Source organism: Leuciscus leuciscus (assembly GCF_965113295.1).
Source record: "Leuciscus leuciscus genome assembly, chromosome: 1".
Lineage (NCBI taxonomy): Eukaryota > Metazoa > Chordata > Actinopteri > Cypriniformes > Leuciscidae > Leuciscus > Leuciscus leuciscus.
This window is the reverse complement of record NC_138725.1, coordinates 21096064-21118849: the sequence shown is the minus strand read 5'-3', so window position 1 is coordinate 21118849 and position 22786 is coordinate 21096064. Positions and strand designations below refer to the sequence as shown.

General features: G+C 39.0%; 1 protein-coding gene across 1 annotated transcript in view; it reads right to left on the bottom strand.

The window, feature by feature from the left end:
- Positions 1 to 22786, bottom strand: part of LOC309501189 (uncharacterized protein) — a 60767-nt gene that overhangs the window by 10962 nt on the left and 27019 nt on the right. The window lies entirely within an intron of this gene.

Here is a 22786-nt window from a genome sequence, read left to right as displayed (position 1 = left end):
CAGTCAGTGCTCATCATGCTGCAACCTTTCATGTGATGGAATAGATTTAAATATAATGCTTTAAACGATACTTTTCACGATTTGTTCATCTCGATAGCTGTAATAGTAAAAACGTAGTAAAAGTTTTCGAGAGAGTTCATGTAATGAACGGGAGGAGTGGCGCAGTGGATAAGACACATGCCTTTGGTGTGAGAGACCCGGGTTCGAATCCACTGTGAGACACCAATGTGTCCCTGAGCAAGACACTTAACCCCTAGTTGCTCCAGAGGCGTGCGACCTCTGACATATATAGCAATTGTAAGTCGCTTCGGATAAAAGCGTCAGCTAAATGAATAAATGTAAATGTAATACTAGCTATTTCATATGCAAGCATGTCAGCCAATCACAGCAGTGGGCGTTTGCACTGCAGTCTCACAGCAGACACGCCCCTTAAAACAGAGCGTTCAAATCTGAGGCTGAAATCAGGCTTGGAAAAATGCAGAGATGGGGGACTCGAGTCAGACTTAAGTCGCAAATTTTAGGACTTGAGACTTGCTTGACAAATATTAATAAAAGACTTGACTTGACTTTGACTTGATATTCATGACTTGAGACTTGACTCGGACTTGAGGTAAATGACTCGAAATAACTTGTCTTTTTAAAAATAAATATCTGTATTTGAACGCACCGCAACAATCACGTGACGCAGCAGGAACGCGCGCTGTGTGAACAAAAGCCGTGATAATGCAGTGTCGTAGTGATGACGCTGAAGCGCAGGATCGTTCGCCAGCTTTGAAACGGTACGTAATGCGCCAGTTTATGATCTAATCAGAGAAGAAGAAAAAAATGCACAAGCGTGGTTTGAGAGAGAGAGAGAGAGAGAGAGAGAGAGAGAGAGAGAGAGAAAAGCTCATAAGCAAACTTAAGACGCTGCTAAGACATTACATGTCTTTAGGGGTTGTGTGTGAACGCAATCTCTGATTCCGGGAAATCACTGGCACTGCCAAACTGGCAGTGTGAATGAACCTAAATCAAACGAACCCGGGTCAAATCTTGGGTCACTTTATCCGTGTATTTTCCGGAATCTCTGTGTTGTCACCTGATTTTAAAATATTAAAGCCATGATGAAATAAAGGCTTTCTATATATTTTTAATAATATTCGAGTGCCTTGGGTTAATGATTTTTTTAATGATCTGAATAATCCCTTACATACAAAAGCACAGAGAAAAAATATTTTCTTGAAAATGAAAATGAAAATCGGGTTAAAATATGTTAAAATATGCCATATTCCAGTTTTTCTTACCTGCATGCATCCCTTTGTACTGTCTAGTTATATGCTACCAATATAGTCTGCTATGATCCCAGGGTTGACTTGAATGTTAAAAGAAATATAACAAAAATGTAACTGTAATTTAATAATAATTAATAATGCATTGGTACAGTCTACCGTTCTCTGGGATTTGTTTTCATGATAATCGAATGTAAAGAGTTTTATCTCTAAAAACTGTTTAGCTTATAACGCTAGTATATAGGGCATAGAGTAAGTAAAAAGAAATCGCTAGTTAATACCACTAAAACTTTGTAAAAAGACACCGACACACAAAGAAAAAAAACATACAGACTTTCAAACCGAACCATGCATACACAAATACACAAAACAAAAATTCAAACTTGCAAGCACAACCATGCACACATGCAAACAAACAATACACTCTTCACTCATACACACGCACACACATTCACTCACAAATATTAATGAATCAATCACACTCAATCAAATCACCTCTCTCTCTCTCTCTCTCTCTCTCTCTCTCTCTCTCACACACACACACACACGCACACACACACACACACACACACACACACACACACACACACACACACACACACACACACACACACACACACACACACACACACACAGTCAAACACAACCATGGACATGCAAACAATACACTTTTCACACATACACATGCACACACATTCATTCACAAATATTAATAAATCACTCACTCACACAGATTAATAATGTACAATAGTCAATCCACCTGATTGACTGGTGTAAGTTTTGTGTCAATTCAATTATTACTGTTTTTTTCTTGTTATTCTTTTGTTAAAAAGGAAAGATCTAACTTGTTGGGATGTGTTCATGTTCCATAAAGGGGATGCCAGTTTGAAGAATGCCATTTGGTGGCATAGGAACCATTATACTTGAATTGTGAATTGTTTAATACCTTTTAATGGTCTTCTGCAATGTTTGAGGCATATTTATTTTTCATGCTTTAATGTTGGCCTAATTTCAGTTACATTTACATTTTAGGCTATGTAGTTTGAAATTTTTAAATCTTTATTATTTTATTATTTTTTATTGAAGTAACCACTCAGCTGTATGTGGAAATGCATATTTAAAAAAAAATGTTGCAAATAAAACCATAGTCCACAGCTTATGTAGTTTTAACTTATTTTAATATATAAATTCAGTGAAATCATCAAACGTTTGTATGACTTGCCAGTGACTTGTGACCCAAGCTACGACTTGACTTGACTTGCTTGACATAAAGCAGTGACTTGACTTGACTTGACTTGCTTTTCACAAAATTGACTCGGACTTGCTTGAGACTTGAAGGTTAAGACTTGAGACTTGCTTGTGACTTGCACATGTGTGACTTACTCCCACCTCTGGAAAAATGGCTTTTATTTATAAATTATGACAATTTTTGATGTAAAAATCATACTAACATTATAAGGGCACCCCAGGCAACATTATAAAATAATAAAACAATCCAGTTCATGACTCCTTTAAGTAAACACCTTTTGTGCTGATCTTTAGTAAGAGTCGAATGCTTTATAAAAATCAAAGAATAGTATAAACCCATTATCATTAATCAGTTCTGAATATCATCCAAAACTTAAACCTTGTGTTAGTGTGGGTGGAAGAGACGGTCTCTCAATGCTTTTCAACATACACCTCTACTAGAAAAGAGCTCTTTGGAAAAAAAACTGTTGAAATTTTCAGACGATTAATTGCATCCGTCGATTCAGAAATTGCAGTAGGTTTATCACAAGTGTCCTTTTCAGGTTTATCAATGGGTTTAATTTGCAACAATTTCAAAAAGCATCATCTGTCACTTGTGAGTAGAGGTATACACATTCTTATAAAATTCACTACAGTACTGAAATATTACTGTATGATCTTTAATAAATGAAACTACGAATACATACAACAACATAAGACACCAAAGAATACACAGAATAATCAAAAAAAAAGAAAGAAAGAGAGAGAAGATCAAAGAATGGCAAATATCACAAACAGTTAACCTTAAGGCAGGGGCAAACAATCTTAAACGCATCTAAATGCTGAGCGAGAATGTGTGTGTGTGTGTGTGTGTGAGAGAGAGAGAGAGAGTGTCTGTAGATCCTCGATGTGGTTCGTGAGCTTGCAGCCTTATTTTGGCTCTTCCGGAGAGTGCGTCGTTCCTTTATCTCCTTTAAATGACCTAATTAGCATGTTTTATGGTGGTATACAAATTTTATGGTCATTTTTATTCCAAAGGATGGTAAACATAGTATAATACATTTTATCGTAACTTACTACACATCGTTAATTAAGGTGTAACTAGAGGATTATTTCGATACCATGGAAGGTATGGTTATTAATATGGAAGATATTAAAGCAGATATACATTCTTATACTTGAATATAAGCACTTAGACTTTGACTAACACAACTAAACACTCATAAATAGGCTGATATAAGGTGGGGGACATACATACACACAGGAATATATCATACACATTCTGGGATCACTTAATTATGAGTGAAATGAAAAGAATGTCTGTGTCTGTATATTGTATTGAGTGTGTTTCTCCGGTGTCCAAGCCACATGGTCTTTCGAGCCTGCTGTGGGAGTGAAGTTGAGTTGATTAAGATCTTTTTGAAGCTCACAAAGGTGTTTCTGTTTATCTTCCAGAAGTGGGAGTAAGTCAAACATGTGCAAGTCACAAGCAAGTCTCAAGTCTTAACCTTAAGTCTCAAGCAAGTCCAAGTCAATTTTGTGAAAAGCAAGTCAAGTCAAGTCAAGTCACTGCTTTATGTCAAGCAAGTCAAGTCAAGTCAAGTCGTAGCTTGGGTCACAAGTCACTGGCAAGTCATACAAACATTTGATGATTTCACTGAATTTATATATTAAAATAAGTTAAAACTACAGAAGTTGTGGACTATGGTTTTATTTGCAACATTTTTTTAAAAAAAATATGCATTTCCACATACAGCTGAGTGGTTACTACAATAAAAATCTAAAAAATTAAAATAAATACAATTTCAAACTACAATGTAAATGTACCTGAAATTAGGCCAACATTAAAGCATGAAAAAATAAATATGCCTCAAACATTGCAGAAGACCATTAAAAGGTATTAAACAATTCACAATTCAAGTATAATGATTCTTATGCCACCAAATGGCATTCTTCAAACTGGCATCCCCTTTATATAAGTTATATATTTTTAATTAAGTTAAATCCGCCAATAGGTGGCGCCAAATCACCGTCTTAATGTACGAGTCATAGAAGCATTCATTCAACTGATTTGTTCAAAACGGCAGATTCATTCTGGAACTAAGCAACTAGGTCACTGAATCACAAATACGCATTACTCTTTCTATGGCTTGTTTGGAACTGTTGTCATTGGTGAAATAGAGCAAAAACTGAGAATATTGGGAATATTATGTCTAAAATGTCACATCACAATATTCACTCTTTGTTTACTGAACTGTTTTAAAAAATCATTATCACATTTGCAATCGCGCCAATATTCTGGAAATATGTTTTAATATCATATGTTATAGGCTAATTATAAAAATAACTCATATGGGTCAATTTTTCCACCACATTTTGAATTTTGGGTGCATATTAATTCTGCTGGCATTTTGCCCCCAACCCCCTGATAACATCTAACCCTGCTTTAAGAGAAACATAAAACACGACAAAACATTAACAGTTTTCTATGTTGTTTTTCGTCATTGGAAAGAACGACATATTTGGCTTTAAAGCATGATTGGAAAGAAATGTGCAAATGTTATACAAAACATGCCATCATTAATTATCATTTGAATATTAACAACATTAAGCTACATTTGAAAACATAATTGTGTATAAAGAGGCATGCTGTTTTGACCAATATTCTCTCTAGATATAAAGATAGTCAAATTAACTATAACAAACAGGTTAGGCTAAACAGGCCTTACTTTTAGACGTGGCGAATGGAGTTCGACTGTTCGAGGTTGTGATGGTCGTCCGATATCCCTTGCCTGTTATTATGCGTACAGCAAATCTTCGTGTATGAATATGGTCAATTTCTAGTGTTTATATCCAAAAATAAAAGATGCTGGGAGAAGTTTTTGTATTTAGCGCGTTCACCGCGATGTATGTTTTTTCTGGGCTTGTGCAGCGTCACGCAATCGCGCAGAATCTGATGACTGGCGTCAATGGTTCCGTTGCTTTCATTTTGTTCATCAATTGATGTTGCAATGATTTATATAAAAATGTATATCAAGTCATTCTCGAGTCACACAGTTCAAGTCAAGTCAAGTCTCGAGTCATTGGATCTCAAGTCAAAGTCAAGTCGAGTCATTTTCTTAATTTAGTCAAGCAAGTCTCAAGTCCTTAAATTTGAGACTCGAGTCTGACTCGAGTCAAGTCATGTGACTCGAGTCCCCCATCTCTGTTATCTTCTGCCAGGCCACTAAAGTGACAATGGGGCAATCTGATCCAGACTCATCCAAGCTAGGCCTGTGATTTACATGAAGTGGTCCAAAAAGGTTAAAAGCTTAGAACTGAATCAATCCTCGTGATCCCGTCCAGGCGATACAATATGGTATTTCTTATTGGAATGAATAATGTAAAAACTGAGTGGCTTTATATTCTGAAATGTAAAAATCTACAGCAAAGAAACAGCATGTTGAACAAATTACTATTATGAAAAACAAATTAACAAAACATATTTGTAAATACACTGGTATGAAGACGTGGAGAAACAAGATTACCATTATACTATGGTAACTAAGGTCTAACAGTAGTAGCCTATTAAAGGTGCTGTATGGTACTTTTTTACTCTTACTAAAGCAAAAAAATACCATAACATGTCTGCAGATATTTAGGAAACATGCTTCACATACTCGTTTCTCTGAAAAACACTTCTAAAGCCAGTTATTTTACTTATTATTTTACACCTTCGGTGTTGTCAGTCAGGTTTTATTTTGGTCTGTGTGACTCCGCCCACTGCCAGTTCAGCCAATAGTATTTCCACACCATGGGATGCCAGTTGGCGGGTGTAGATTTATCAATAACTGACCACAACACAGGATAGCTTTAACAACTGAACGTGTTCCTTGTTTTTATTTTCTCTGCAACCCTGCAGTCTGCTATACCAGACCACACCCACCTTCCCATGTAACACCAACCTTAAAGGGGTATAGCAACATTTATCAACTCTACAGCGGGAAACACAGCGTCTCGCTGCCTTGGAAACAAGCAAACAAACTGGTCAGAGATTGCAGATTCCACACAACCTAAAAAGCCTCTGTGTCCATCTAAACATCTCTATGAACGAGAACATATTAAAACACGGAAAAAAATCAACTCAATGACTTAAAGTCTGTAATGGCGCTTTTCCACTACACAGTACCAGCTCGCCTCGACTCGACTCGACTCGGCTCTGTTTGGTTTTCCACTGTGTAAAAGTTGTACCTGTACCTGCTTCCAAGTACTTTTTTTCATACCACCTCCGGCGAGGTTCTAGTGAGCTGAAGCGATACTAAAATGTGACGTGAAAACACGGCAGACTGCTGATTGGTCAGAGAGAATCGTCACTATTCACTGCGTCATCATTGCACGCGCCAGACGGAGTATCCTGAATAAAAAACAGCAAAAACAAAAACATCCAAAAACAGCATACACTCGATTTCCTCCATTGTCCTGTGTGTGTGGGTAGCGGGTGTGTCTCGCGCGTCTCGCGTAAAAGATTAAGTCACGGCAGTTTCCTGCAGCGTCGCTATGACGACCAGGTACTATTGTGGAGGTACTATCTGCAATGGAAAACGGAGCGAAAAGCGAGCCGAGCCGAGGCGAGTCGAGTCGAGTTGAGCTGGTACTGGTAATGGAAAAGCGCCATAAGTCTCCTCGGTTTTCGTCGTCAATTGCACTCGATCCTGTTGCGTGTCCTCAAACTGGCGACCCGCGTGAGCATCGAGTCTGAGTAGGAGAAACAACAGTCTCCGACATTTTGAATTTGGACTGCAGTACCTTCATTCTTACATAAAGCACCTTTAAGGTAAAGAAATTAAATACATTTATCAAATGTAAAATAACACTGCACATTCTTTACTGTATAAATTGATGGATTAATGCTACTAAAGTCATTCAGTCAAGAGCAGAGTTTGTGAGCGGATGGGAGCGGGAGCGAACGTCCTGGTTTTCACTCGCTCCAAAAGCGCTCCACTACCACTCCATCACGAGTACAATTCATGCAAACGGCGCAAAATATAACTGCATTTTAGCAAGAGCTCACACAGCTTGATACAGGGGGATCACTCAAGTCAGAAAGACGCCATGCCAAGCCTATTACATGGTTATCAACATTAAAAGTTAAATATCATTGCTGCTTTGTGCAGTGCAAATTTTGTTTGGAAAGATGAAAATAACAGTGCGTTTTTGTCAGTTATTTTATATGATTTCTTACAGATTTCTGCTCATTCTAAATCAGATACAGATAAAGTAGCACTGTAAGATTACATATGATTTAATGCATTAGTGAGAGAGTGATAACATGTGAATAAATAAGTTTAAAATGCACTACACCCAATCATATTCAGTAGCCCTCCCGCTCATGTCTATCGCCATAATCATAACCTTCACATTCGTAGGAAATTTTTTTTTACACACTAATGTTCCATTAAACCACGTTGAAACTATTATCCTAAAATTGTTTGTTTATTTATTTAATATACAGTATGTTATAAACAGAACTTTTGTGAGATTTCAGAGCATACTTAAAAACTTTAGCCGCAGGTTTCCTCAGGGAGAGAAGATGGAGTGGAGTTTCTGATATCAGTAGCTATGTTTCCATCAACTTGTCAATCGAATTATCTGAAGTTCGGTAAAAAAAATCATGCGAATAAAGCTCGTGAAAGTGTGTTTCCATCAAACGGCTTTAAAGCGAATAAAAACCTGTGCGTAATGACGTCACATGCTGTTTTGCGATCAAATTGGTATATCGAATTGATTTGAGACATTTTAAGGTGTTTCCATTCATTTTCGCACTGAATCGCACAACATTCAAGCAAACATTTGCGAACAAAGTTTTGCTAGACAAAATGGATCACGCCATCTACCAACAAATGTTCAATATTGCACAAGCTGTAATAGTGCAGAGTCCTGCACAGGTCCATTTTTGGAGACCCGCCCCCGCCCGTACCCGCAAAGTTCAGCACCAGATCTGACCCGTGCCCGCGATAAATCTCACACAAGCTAAAATCATTCCATTTAAAGTGCTTTATTTTTTATCTCGCACCTCTCTCAACATCACAATAGCCTCATGAATGGGCTAATGAGTGCTAAAGTGCGCTTTGTTTTGGGCCATTCAAGTAGCCTAGGCTACCTCCAGTTCACGCGCGGGCGCCTCTCCGTGTCCTGATTATTGCCTGCTATATTTAGCTCTTATTTATTAAATCCAAGGAAAATGGTTGATTAAACATTGGTTAAAATTAAGATACAATTAATACAAAACGAAATTCACTTTAAAGAAAGTCTTTCTACAAAAACAAACTTAATAAAGTGGTCAAAATCATGTCTGCCCACTCCATTTGTCTCCCGATATTCGGGATCATCTTATCTTATTCATGCTTTTTTCACTTTTCATATAATCAACATGCAATTTTAAACAAATATATATTATATATATATATATATATATATATATATATTATTTTATTTAAACATGAATATGAAACTAAATTGTTTTTTAATGACTGGGCTACAGCACATAGGCTTATTAGCCTGCCCTACAATCATTGAATATTATTTTGCTTGATTGACGGGTTTTTATTTAAAAGAAAGAGCGTAGCCTACACAATACTTAGGCCTACTAAAATATAATTAATATTATTTTATTGCATTTGTATTAGTTGTTTGAAGAGTAAAAAAAAATTAAAAATAAAATAAAATAAAATTCGGTCGATCTTAACGCAAGTTTACAACCGGGCAGTCGGTCGGACTAAAAGGGGAAAAAAATTAATTGGGTCGGTCCTAAATTGACAGGATCGGTCGGGTAACGGCAAACAAGAATATTTTTAAGGATGCCCAAAACACATATTTGCGAGTGTGTAATGGCAATTTAGACATACAAATATTGCACATATTTTTCATCCGCTACCCGCCCGCAAGGAGTTCATTATCCTCCTGCATCTCCGCCTGTGAATTTTAGGAATGTCACAAACAATCCACCCGTTTTAGCCACTTTTATGCGGGTACCCAACCCATTGCAGGACTCTAGGTGCTTATGTGACAGCTGATAGCGACATTATTTGACTATTATGACATTTCTTAGATTTTTGCTATAATAGCCGTTTTATTTTTCTGTTAAATTAAATTCAAAAAGTATCTCGTCTCCTCGTTTGTCCACTTAGTTGACACCGGCCATGTGTGCAAACCAGACAGTATATAATGGGTACAAACTGGGCGAAAATTAACTAAAACTTCTTCTTTTGTGGCGGGTTGTACCCATAAAATGACCTAAAACTTAATCGCAATCCATTATTTATTCGGCAAATAACGTTTCCATCAGCGTTTATCGCATAAACCGTACATCGATCAAGATAAAATCCGATGAGACCGACCGTATTTCATTTTAGTCGATATTCAAGAAATTCAATCGAATTTTACTGTTTCCATAAGGCATTTTTCATTCGATATCACATAATTCGGATAAAAACGTGTTGATGGAAACATAGCTAGTGAGCGAGGAGTGGGAAATGGAGAACCCGGAGCGGAGTGATTATTGAATGCTTAGAGCGCGGAGGGGAAATTGTTGCTGCTCCGCTCACATACTCTGGAAGAGAGTGATTTTCTCTTTTTCTTTTTTTGTTTGATTACCATTAATGACATGGACAGCTTCAAGTTGTATTAGGCTGCTGTCACTTTAAAGGGACACTCCACTTTAAAATGAAAATTCTGTCATCATATACTCACCCTCATGTTGTTTCAATCCTTTATGAATTTCTATCTTCTGCTGAACAGAAAGGAAGATATTTAGAATAATATATATCAGTAACCAGACAGTTTCTGGTCTCATTGACTTCCATAGTATATATTTTTTCCTACTATGGAAGTCAATGAGACCAGAAACTGTCTGGTTACTGACATTCTTCTAAATATCTTCCTTCTGTTCAGCAGAAGAAAGAAATTCATACAGGTTTGAAACAACATGAGGGTGAGTATATGATGACTACCTACGAATGTGTTTTCAGGATTCCTGACATACTGAATCTCATCACAGTATGGACACTTGTAAGGTTTTTCTCCAGCGTGAATCCTCTGGTGCACTTTTAAATCGCTCCCTGTAGTAAAAATCTTTTCACACTCAAAGCACATGTACTCTCTCACACCAGTATATGTTTTCTGATGAACTTTTAAATGTTCTAGAAGTGAAAAACACTTTCAACAAATTACATGAAAGGGGCTTTACTTTTGTATGCAATTTTAGGTGCATCTTCAGGACTGAAGACCACAAAAATGTTTTTCCGAGACTGAATCTCTTGTCGCAGTGTGAACACTTGTAAGGTTTATCTCCAGGGTGGATGTTCATGTGTTCTTTAAGGTGTCCTGATTGTGCAAAACTCTTCCCCCATTGATCACGTGTACGGTTTCTCTCCAGTGTGACGCTCAAGACTTTGTTTGTTTGTGTAACTCTTTCCGCACTGAGTGCAGGTGAAAGATCAGAATCAGAATCAGAATCAGAAAGAGCTTTATTGCCAAGTGTGCTTGCACCCACAAGGAATTTTTCTTGGTACTGAAGCTTCCAGTGCACATATACAAATACAAATACAACAAGAAACATAGTAATACAAATTCTAAGAATAAAATATATAAAAAAATAAAAAAAATAAAAAATAGTATAAAAAGTAAAAAAAAGGGGTCACAGTTGGGTTTAGTCTGAATAAACATTTACAGATTATGAACATATTTACAGTATTTTGAGAAGTATGAATAATATAAATATAAATATCACCTGAGTTAGAGAATATTACACTAGACAGTGGGAGTCTAGTGCATGTTACAGATTATGAACATATTTACAGTATTTTGAGTAGTATGAATAATATAAATATAAATATCACCTGAGTTAAGAGAATATTGCACTAGACAGTGGGAGTATTGCACTTGCAGGCATATGCCTTGGGGGGCATGTTAAGTGTTCAGAAGGGAAATGGCCTGTGGAAAGAAACTGTTCCTGTGCCTGGATGTTCTTGTGGCCAGTGATCTGTGTCGCCGTCCTGACGGTAACAGTTCAAACAGGGGGTGTCCAGGGTGAGTGGAGTCTGTGATGATTTTACCTGCTCTCTTCCTCACTCTGGAAGAGTACAGGTCCTGGAGGGTTGGCAGGGGGGCACCAATAATCCTCTCTGCTGTCCGGACTGTCCGTTGTAGTCTCCTGATGTCCGATTTGGTAGCTGAACCAAACCAGACAGTGATGGAAGTGCTTAAAACAGACTCAATGACGGCTGAGTAGAACTGGATCAGCAGCTCCTGTGGCAGATTGAACTTCTTCAGCTGGCGAAGGAAGTACAGTCTCTGCTGGGCCTTTTTCACAATGGAGTCAATGTGATTTGCCCACTTCAGGTCCTGAGAGATGGTAGAGCCCAGGAACCTGAATGACTCCACTGCTTCCACAGTGCTGTTCATGATGGTGAGAGGGGGGAGTGCTGGGGATTTTCTCCTGAAATCCACAATCATCTCCACTGTTTTGAGCGTGTTCAGCTCAAGGTTGTTATAGCTGCACCAGACAGCCAGCTGTTCAACCCCCAGTCTGTAAGCAGACTCGTCACCATTTTGGATGAGACCGATGACGGTGGTGTCGTCTGCAAATTTCAGGAGCTTGACAGAGGGGTCTTTAGAAGTGCAGTCATTAGTGTACAGGGAGAAGAGCAGTGGGGAGAGAACGCACCCTTGGGGGGCGCCAGTGCTGATGGTGAGGGTCCTGGATGTGAGCTTCCCCAGTCTCACTCGCTGCTGCCGGTCTGTCAGGAAGCTGGAGATCCACTGACAGATTGAGGATGGCATGGAGAGCTGAGTCAGTTTGGCTGTGAGAAGATCAGGGATGATGGTATTGAAGGCCGAACTGAAGTCCACAAATAAGATCCGTGCATAAGTCCCAGGTCTGTCAAGATGTTGCAGGATATAGTGCAGTCCCATGTTGACTGCATCATCCACAGACCTGTTTGCTCTGTAAGCAAACTGAAAGGGATCCAGAAGGGGTCCAGTGATGTCCTTCAGATAGGCCAACACCAGTCTTTCAAACGACTTCATGACCACAGACGTGAGAGCAACAGGTCTGTAGTCATTTAGTCCAGTGATTTTAGGTTTTTTGGGAACCGGAATGATAGTGGAGCGTTTGAAGCAGCAGGGAACTTCACACTGCTCCAATGATCTGTTGAAGATCTGCGTGAAGACTGGGGCCAGTTGGTCAGCGCAGGCTTTTAGACAAGCAGATGAGATGCCGTCTGGGCCTGAAGCTTTCCTAGTCTTCTGTTTTTTGAAGACTCGGCTCACGTCCTCCACACAGACCTTAAGCTCAGGTTGGATGGCAGAAGGGGGGAGGAGAGGGGTTGCAGGAGGTGATGGTGGATGTGTGAAGTGCACATCAGAGCGGGTGTGAGGTGTGAGTCTGGGCTTCTCAAACCTGCAATAGAATGCATTGAGAGTGTCAGCCAGTTGTTGATTCTCCACAGATCGGGGGGATGGTGATTTGTAGTTGGTGATGTTCCTCAGGCCTTTTTTTGCCAAGAGCCAAGAGCCAAGAGCCAAGCCAAGGGCCTTTGCCAGAGCCAAGATTTATTGGCTCTTCTTTTCTTTACATCTTTCTGTTTGGTTTGAAAGCAGCTCATAGGTTTTTCTCCAGTTATGACTTGGTTTTTCTCCTCAACTTCACTCAATTCTTCATTCTCCTCTGAAATAAAAGAAAAAACGATTCATTTTCAGTAACTCATAATAAAACAGAGAAATGTGAAGGCCATAAAAGTGAACCCTGATGTAACAGTGGACAGTAAACAATTGCTATACAAAATATGTCCCTTGAAATTTTTCATGAATGAGGTACATTGATCTTCAAATTAGGGGTGGGCAATCTTCCCAAAATTTCATGTAACAATCTTATAACAAACAATCACGATCAACCAATTTTGAGATGTACTATATAGAAAATTCAGACTGGAACAAGCGCGTATGGACATATCCATTTGCAAAAATTAAAACGTATTGCATTATGTCAATGTCAATGTCACTTTTATTTGTATAGCACCATTCAAACAACACATGTTGACCAATGTGCTTAAACAATCAGTTGTCAAAATAGTCAAACTAGTGGTCGACCGATATTGTTTTTTTTATGGCCGATGCCGATATCTTAAACGGCAGGGTGGTCGATGGCAAATATAATGCCTATATATACTGATGATTTTTTTTTTTTTTTTTTTTTATTCTGTCGATTTCACGGAATATAATATTTTTTTCACTGAATCTTTATTATGGCTTACTTTGCTGTCAGGGAATGCATGTATGCATGTACTGTATGTACAGTGGGGAGAACAAGTATTTGATACACTGCCGATTTTGCAGGTTTTCCCAATTACAAAGCATGTAGAAGTCTGTCATTTTTATCATAGGTACTCTTCAACTGTGAGTGACAGAATCTAAAACAAAAATCCAGAAAATCACATTGTATGATTTTTAAGTATACATCAGAAAAGCAGAACCTAATATTTGGTACAGAAACATTTGTTTGCAATTACAGAGATCATACGTTTCCTGTAGTTCTTGACCAGGTTTGCACACACTGCAGCAGGGATTTTGGCCCACTCCTCCATACAGACCTTCTCCAGATCCTTCAGGTTTTGGGACTTTCAGCTCCTTCCAAAGATTTTCTATTGGGTTCAGGTCTGGAGACTGGCTAGGCCACTCTGCAAGGCTTGGATGCAGTTGCTCGGCCATGGAAACCCATTCCATGAAGCTCTACGCACTGTTCTTGAGCTAATCTGAAGGCCACACAAAGTTTGGAGGTCTGTAGCTGTTGACTCTGCAGAAAGTTGTCGACCTCTGCGCACTGGGAGCCTCAGCATGCGCTGACCCCGCTCTGTGATTTTATGTGGCCTAACACTTCGTAGCAGAGTTTCTGTTTTTCCCAAATTGCTTCCACTTTGTTATAATACCACTAACAGTTGACCATGGAATATTTAGTAGTGAGTCAATTTCACGAATGGACTTATTGCACAGATGGTCTGCATGCCTAGTGCTTGATTTTATACAACTGTGACCATGGACGTGATTAGAACACCTGAATTACTCTGGCAATACAGTGTAGACTTGTTACATCATTTTCAGTTTAGATATTATTAATTTATTTTATTTTATACACCTAAAGCAATATTGTATTGTACTATTTAAAGGACACCTATTATGCTCCTTTTCCCCAAGATGCAAATTAAGTCTCTGATGCCCCCGAGTGTGTACGTGAAGGTTTAGCTCATAACAAAAACAGATCATTTTTTACAGCATGTTTAAATTGTCACTTTTTGGGGCTCAGAAAAACACGCCGTTTTTGTGTGTCCCCCTTTAAATGCAAATGAGCAGCTGCTGCCGGCACAGAGTGCGGAGCCTCACAAGCTCACGCTTCAGTGTCAGGACAATCTCATCTCACAGAATGATAATATCAAAACAGAAACTCTCAGTAGGTGTTCATTTCGACCGAGAGTCGGACAATAATGCCCACAGAGCCAGAGAATATGCTGTATGGAGATAGAACCGGTATAGTTTAGTTTAATTACGGTTAGAACTTATTTGTTATCTGCTTTTATCCACTATTAATACAAGCCTGTCGTAGCGAACCCAGTCCGAATGAAGGAAAAAAATATACTGATGAGTTTAATGTCAGCAGCCATATCACCCTGTAGCCCAAGACTGGTTGCCCACTGAAGCTAAGCAGGGCTGAGCCTGGTTAGTACCTGGATGGGAGACCACCTGAGAAAAAACAGGTTGCTGCTGGAAGAGGTGTTAGTGAGGCCAGCAGGGGGTGCTCACCCTGTGGTCTGTGTGGGTCCTAATGCCCCAGTGTAGTGACGGGGACACTATACCGCCAAAAAAGAGCACCGTCCTTCGGATGAGACGTTAAACCGAGGTCCTGACTCTCTGTGGTCATTAAAAATCCCAGGATGTCCTTCAAAAAAAAGAGTAGGGGTGTAACCCCGGCATCCTGGCCAAATTTGCCCCTTGGCCTCTGTCCATCATGGCCTCCTAATCATCCCCATATACTGATTGGCTTCATCACTGTCTCCTCTCCACCAGTAAGCTGGTGTGTGGTGGGCGTTCTGGCGCAAAATGGCTGCCGTCGCATCATCCAAGTGGATGCTGCACATTGGTGGTGGTTGAGGAGATTCCCCCATCTATGTAAAGCGCTTTGAGGTCTCAGAAAAAGCGCTATATAAATGTAACATATTATTATTATAATGAAGTTTATTGTACATCCCACAAAAGATGAAGCGTCAGTTTTACTCCAGAAAATCACTGCAAGAACTGAATAAACACCGTCTAAGAAGATTAAAGTCTGATCCATAAACTCTCTCACGCCCTTGTATTATCATCAACATACACAGCGAATTACACAAAACACTCATTACAACTAACAGCAAACAAATATATACACACCTTTTCAGGGGGTGCTTAAAGTCCCTGTAAAGTCAAAATTAAGTATGTGTTCTGAGTTTGTCACACCACAGAAAAATGTGTTATTAGCCACCCAGCCAAATTTGAATGAAAAAAAAAAGCCGCCAAGTACATAAAATAAGCTATCAAAATCTTGAAAAAATGAGCAGGAGTCTCTGCTCTCAAACGCTGGGGGCGTGTCCGCTGGCTGCGCTGAAACCACGCCCACTCGCGGGAAAGCTACCGTGTACCGTCGCCACACTCAACTGTCTGTCACCGCTACAGCCGGAATGGATGCTCCTAGCAGCTTAATTGTTTTTACAAAGCCATACATGTTCGAGCCTGGACTACCTACTTTAATTATAACATAAGCACACAAGGCAACTTACACTCATTGGTGGGCACGCACTGCCAACGATGGCACCAGTTGTCGGCGCGACGGGAGGATGAAGGCCGAGGCGGGAGATAGTCGGCTCGGCCCCATTCACCAGTAACAGCGGATTATCAGTGAATCCCAGTTGTCTCCGACGAAAGTTTATAAAACTATCCCTTGTAAAATGATCACTACAGAGGCAGGTTTTGGCGGTGATCCTCAGCTCTGGTGGCTCTTCACAAAATTAATCCACCTCGTTGATGTGATACGTTAGTTTTTCGGAAATTTAAATAAGGACACTGATCTGTTTTGTACGTGATCGCATCCAGGTTATATGCATTTCCGTGATGAGGCATAGCTAGCTAGCAAACTGTAGGCTGTAGTAACCATAGATATCATATAAACTCGCGATCAGCAAACTGATGTGAATGTGCTCTATTTATTGTTAGGGGAGGGGACAGCGTCAGGGGCTCCAGTGCGTCATCAAGTAGGGGCGTGTCCAGGAGCTCAGGGGCTTCAGTGCGTCATCGAGCCCCCGTTTTAGCCCCGCCCAAAAAATCCGTAACACAGCAATGGTGAAAAACTGTTTAACGGTCTAACTCCACAATTCAGTACTTCACAGTTCACAGTCTTTGTAATATATTTTAGCAAGACATTTCTAACATTTCTAATGTGTTTAGAATTTTTTTTTAGAATTGCCTTTACAGGGACTTTAACAAACTTCATATCCACAAAACAACTCTGATGAACTGTATTAAAGAGCACGCTCTCCCTTTCATTTCTGCCGTGACCAGTATCGCTCCGGAGACTGTAAGCTGGATCATGAACAGTTAGCACAGATCCATCCTCGAGTAACAACGAGAGTAAATAAAGACTGCTATGTTCATTCTTACATCCAACAACAAAACATCTCAATCGCTTAGGAGACATTCTTGTCTACAGCGGCTCCGGCGTGGAAACAATGGCGGACTGTGTTTAGCTCACTCGGGGCGGGTCTATGCAAAACTGCAGTGTCAGTCAACAGTTGTGGGAGGGGCTTCTGCAAATCTACTCACTTTGCCTCGAATCTGAGAACGGGTTGTTCTGAGACAGTACTTATGATTTATGGGGATTAAAAAAAAAGCACTGGGTGGAATTTTATCAATATAGGGTAGTTGTGTACACACACAGCCAAGACACATTTATGTTCAACCACCATGTAAAAGTGAATTTTGCATAATAGGAGCCCTCTATTTAATATCACACGACCCTATGTGAGATCAACCAACAAAATGTGCAGTCGCTCATTCTGGCTGATAAGAAACTAACGAGTCTGTTTCTCAACATCTAAAGATGAACTACTCACTGTGATTTCAGACTGTAATTGTTTTTCATATGAGTGAATATAGAAGATAACTGAACAAACCTCTGCATGGATCTTCATGTGTCGCTTCAGTTCACTTTTAAAGGCGAAACTCTTTCCACACTGATCACACGTGTGCGGCTTCTCTCTGCTGTGGATCCTCTCATGGGCATTCAGACTTGCTAACTGATTGAATCTCTTGTCGCAGTGTGAACACTTGTAAGGTTTTTCTCCAGTGTGGATCCTCTCATGTCTTTTTAGAGATGATGACTGATTGAATATCTTGTCACAGTGTGAACACTTGTAAGGTTTTTCTCCAGTGTGAATTCTCTGGTGCAGTTTTAAACATTGTGCTGAAGTAAAAGTCTTCTCACACTCAAAACACATATGAACTCCTACACAAGTATGAATTCTTTGATGTACTTGTAAACTATACAGCAGTGAAAAACTCTTTCCACACACAGAACATGAATGTGGCTTCTCCTTCGTATGAACCGTCAGGTGTGTCTTCAGGTTTGATGCCCAAATAAATGTTTTTCCACATTGATCACATGAGAACGGCTTCTCTCCAGTATGAACTCTCATGTGACGGTCAAGATTACTCGTATTTGAGAAACTCTTTCCACACTGAGTGCAGGTGAAATATTTCTTGGCTCTTCTTTTCTTTAAAAATGTCTTTTTAATCTTTGAGCGACTCAAAGGTTTTTCTCCAGGTTTGACATGATTTTCCTCCTCGTTCACTTCACTCAGGTCTGAAATGAAAGAAAATGTTTTAATTTTTACACAAACTGTTCAGTGTCGATCACATTTATCAACCCTGTTACCAAAGTTACTGTGATAAGAATTAATAACTTCAAGAATTTATGAGAAATACAACTTTATCAGTAACCAGATGATCCCACAGTAGCTGCACGGATCTCAAGCTGTCTGGCGGACATCTCGGCATGGATGAAGGAACATCACCTGCAGCTCAACCTGGCAAAGACTGAGCTTCTCTTCCTGCCTGCCAATCCATCTCTACAACACAACTTCTCTATCCAGCTAGATTCATCATCAATCAGATCGGTCGGTCAGAAATCTTGGAGTAACGTTTGATGACCAGCTGACTTTCACAGATCACATTTCAAAGACAGCTCGATCATGCAGGTTTGCACTGCACAACATCAGGAAGATCAGGCCTTTCCTAACTGAGCATGCAACACAACTTCTCGTCCAGGCCCTGGTCATTACTAGGCTTGACTACTGCAATCCTCTTCTGGCGGGACTTCCATCATGTGCAACCAAACCTCTACAAATGATCCAGAACGCTGCAGCTTGTCTTGTCTTCAATGAGCCCAAGAGGGCCCACGTCACTCCTCTGTTCATCTCTCTGCACTGGCTACCTCTCGCTGCTCGCATCAAGTTCAAGGCATTGGCGCTTGCTTACAGATCTATCACAGGCTCAGCTCCCTCCTACTTTCACTCACTACTACGAGCCTACATCCCTACACTGAAAAAAATTAGGATTAGAAATCCTAGTAGGATTTACTTGAAAAAAGCTAGGCAACTTTTTCCACTCAGAAAATGCTAGTAAATTTACAAAGATTTGCCAAGTAAAAACCTAAACATATTTATCAGTAGCTTTAATTAGAAATCTTTAAGTTAAATGTACTTGGAATATGGAATTAAGTAAACTTAACCTAGTTAAGTGAAAGTAACAAAGAAAATTAGTCATTTTAACTTGGCTAGTAACTTAAAGTAATACATTAAAAGTAGACATAGCCTATATATTAAGCCTTTCGGTAGCCTACTGTAAAGTAAAAAAGAGATTTTGGCGCCATTAAATAATCCCCAAACAGCTGTAAAAATCAAACAAAAATATTATATTTAATTCATAGTGTTTTATCACTGTTTGTAAACTACATTGGCACAATCATAAGAGATGAACCAGTCAAAAGATCTTTGCAAGTGAACACAAAGTTTTTTTTGGTGAACGTTATACAAAACTTTTCGGAGAGAACGCAAAAGCATTGAAATATATATTTTTTCCCTATCTCATATTTTTTACATGACCATGTCCCTTTGGGGCTTCTGTAGATCACCAGTAATCCAGATTTGGTAATCAGAAAAAGTTTACATCCAGATCAGGGTGATCCAATCCATTTTGCTTTGAAAAAACCGGCACAAAAGTAAGATGGATTACCTGATCCTGGATAGCAAAACATGGGATTTCCAAATCTTGATAATTCTGATCCAGATTAAACTTTTTGAACTGTTGGGATCAGGATAATCCTGTTTTTTTTTTTTTTTTGGATCAAAGTCATCCAAATCCTACTGACAAGTTTTGAACAACACAAACTGAAGGTTTGATCCAGATTAAAACTAGGATTGGATTCCATGATCTAATCTGATTTCAGATTCCTTCTTTCCATTTTGAACAACCCATTTTCAAGATTTGATCCAATCCGATAACCAAAATCCGATCAGCTTACCTTTGAACAACTGGCCCATGGATGCAGAAAATGTGAACCAGATTTAAATGTAAAATAAAAGAGGTATAATAATATTTAGTTTGACCTGATGTTGACAATCAATATGAAAATTTCTCAAACTTCGCTTTAATCACCATTTTTGAAAACCAAAAATGAAACTGTTTTTACCATTTCATAGTTTAACTGTTTATCTAAAAGTGTGAGCTCCCATTCGAATGGGAAATTCTGTTATTTATGACATACTATACAACGTTACTTACAAATCTGGTTTTGCTCAAGTTTCTCAAACCTCCCTTTACTAACCATTTGTTGAAAACAAACAAAAAACATTTGTAACCATTTAATAGTTTAACTGTTTATCTAAATGTGATGAAGTGCTTGAATGTTTCTAACATGAATGTTCTTCAGCATCATGAATGAATGAAGAATAAACACCAACCTCTTTGTTCTTCAGGATCTTCAGTGTGTTTCATTCTGCAGGGTTCTGGATCACTCATGTTCTCACTTTCCTCTTTAATAAACTCAGTCTTTGCAGATTTCAGCTCTTCCTGATGCTCTGATGCTCGTCTTCATTTGTAGCTGATGGGAATATTTCAGCATTTATTGGTGAATTACAGTGGGAGGAGCTTCACTGATGATGAATTACAGTGTGAGGAGCTGATCTAGCAAAATAAAAAATATATCTGTTACTGAGTTTGTTTTTATGCTCATGGACAACAGAACATAAATAGTGTAAAATCTTCCATGTATAAACAATGATAAGAAAAACAGTTATAAGCATAAACAGAAGTACATCTACAGATTTGTCTCCAACAAATCCCCTCAGTCTGCTGACACCAATGAAATGAGCTTTAAGTGGCAATTTACAGGAGATCTGAAGACATCAGCATAATAAATGAGGTGAAAACAGGAACTATTGTCATGAAATAAAGAGTGTTTTCAGCAGATCTGTTAATATTGATGAGCCTCAGACTATCAACACTCATTCAACAAGCCATTCAGGATCATCAGCAGATCATCTCACTTTATTCTGAGTGTTTGCTGTTAGAAACACATTATTTGAGTCAGGATAGATAAAACTGCTCTATTGAAAGACAATACTGTTATTTTTCACAATACGACATGGATAAAACATCAATAACACAAAACAAACACCGCTGACACTCAGGTAAATAACTACCCTACTAAACCATAAGATGTCCATTTGAATCTAAATATAGTTCGACATTTTACATTGCAATAATGTAATTAGATCATTAACATGTTACAGTTTTGTATGTGCGGAAACTGACAATGATCATAAAACCTTTATTAAAATAAAGAGCACCACAAAATAATAACGTTTACTATGTCAAACTGTATTCATATAATTATTAAATTTTTTACATGTAGGTTATAGGTTTACATTGTCTCACGTGGCTCCCTATAGGCTCAATGTAAAGTATTTAGTGGTATCTTCACCTTCATTTTAACAATGCAAAGTAAAGAATACCAAATTTAATCCAAAGATGTTAAGAGTAGAAATAAAACGGCAGCAGCAACACTTGATCTCAGATCTCAAACTTTAACTTTTGACACATTAGGCTTGTTTGAGATGCGCCTTGCCTCACCTGAAGTGTAGGTGAGAGTAGGAGCGGCTGTAGTGAGGGGAGGAGTGAAAAAAGCGCAGACAAGCCGGACAGATCTCTCTTCTCGCAGTGAATCTGACACCTGTGAGATCAAAGGCGGATATCGCAGGATTCACGGGATTCACGCTCGTGCACAGTGTTGCTAATAAACTGGATGTAATTTAAGTTCTGTTGCTTTTATATGAAAATAAATATAATGAACAAGACACCCAAAGTATTTGTTATTTAATTCCATTCCAAATACGTGTTTATCAATATTTTTTTCTTTAATACAGACATGTTTATATATATATATATATATATATATTAATAAAAATGACATCACATAACCCAAATCGCACTGTCAGAGCGTTTATTCACACATAACGTGTATACACATAACATATACACATAAAACATGATACCAGAGTTTTAACATTCAAACATTTTAAAAGAGAACAATACATCACGGTTGTTTAAACCAATGAGCATTAAGCTGTGTCGTCACAAGTCGTTTCCCATCATGCTTTTGATCAGCGCAGTCGGTGGAGAGCAACTGCAGAATACGACACGTGCGGCTTGCGGTCGCGAGAGTTTTTTGACATACGTCAGCATGACATCAGAGCAAGGCGGACCGGACTCGGACACATTTCTAACCGGCATGCATCTAGCGGTGATCACCGGTGATCGGTTCTGCGCAGATTTTGCTCATCTCAAACAAGCCTATTATAGCCTGGGTGCCAGCCCGAACCCCGCCCACAACATTTTTTGGTCTGGAAGTTCGGTCTGAACTCGATCCGTTGAGGAGTAATTATGCTCGGCTCCCAGAAGGCCGAGCCAATCAAATTGCCAGGGCGGGCTTTAATCGATGATGGCAGATGATCTAATCACCCACGTCACCAAAGAGCGCTTGGGTTGACTGCAGCAGGAAAATTGAGAAGTTTAGATTCCGCCATCGCGTCTGATATAAAAGAAATCGACAGCGCATTCATTTTAAAAGACGAACAGAGAACCGCAATCAAGGCATTTGTCGATCGGAAAGATGT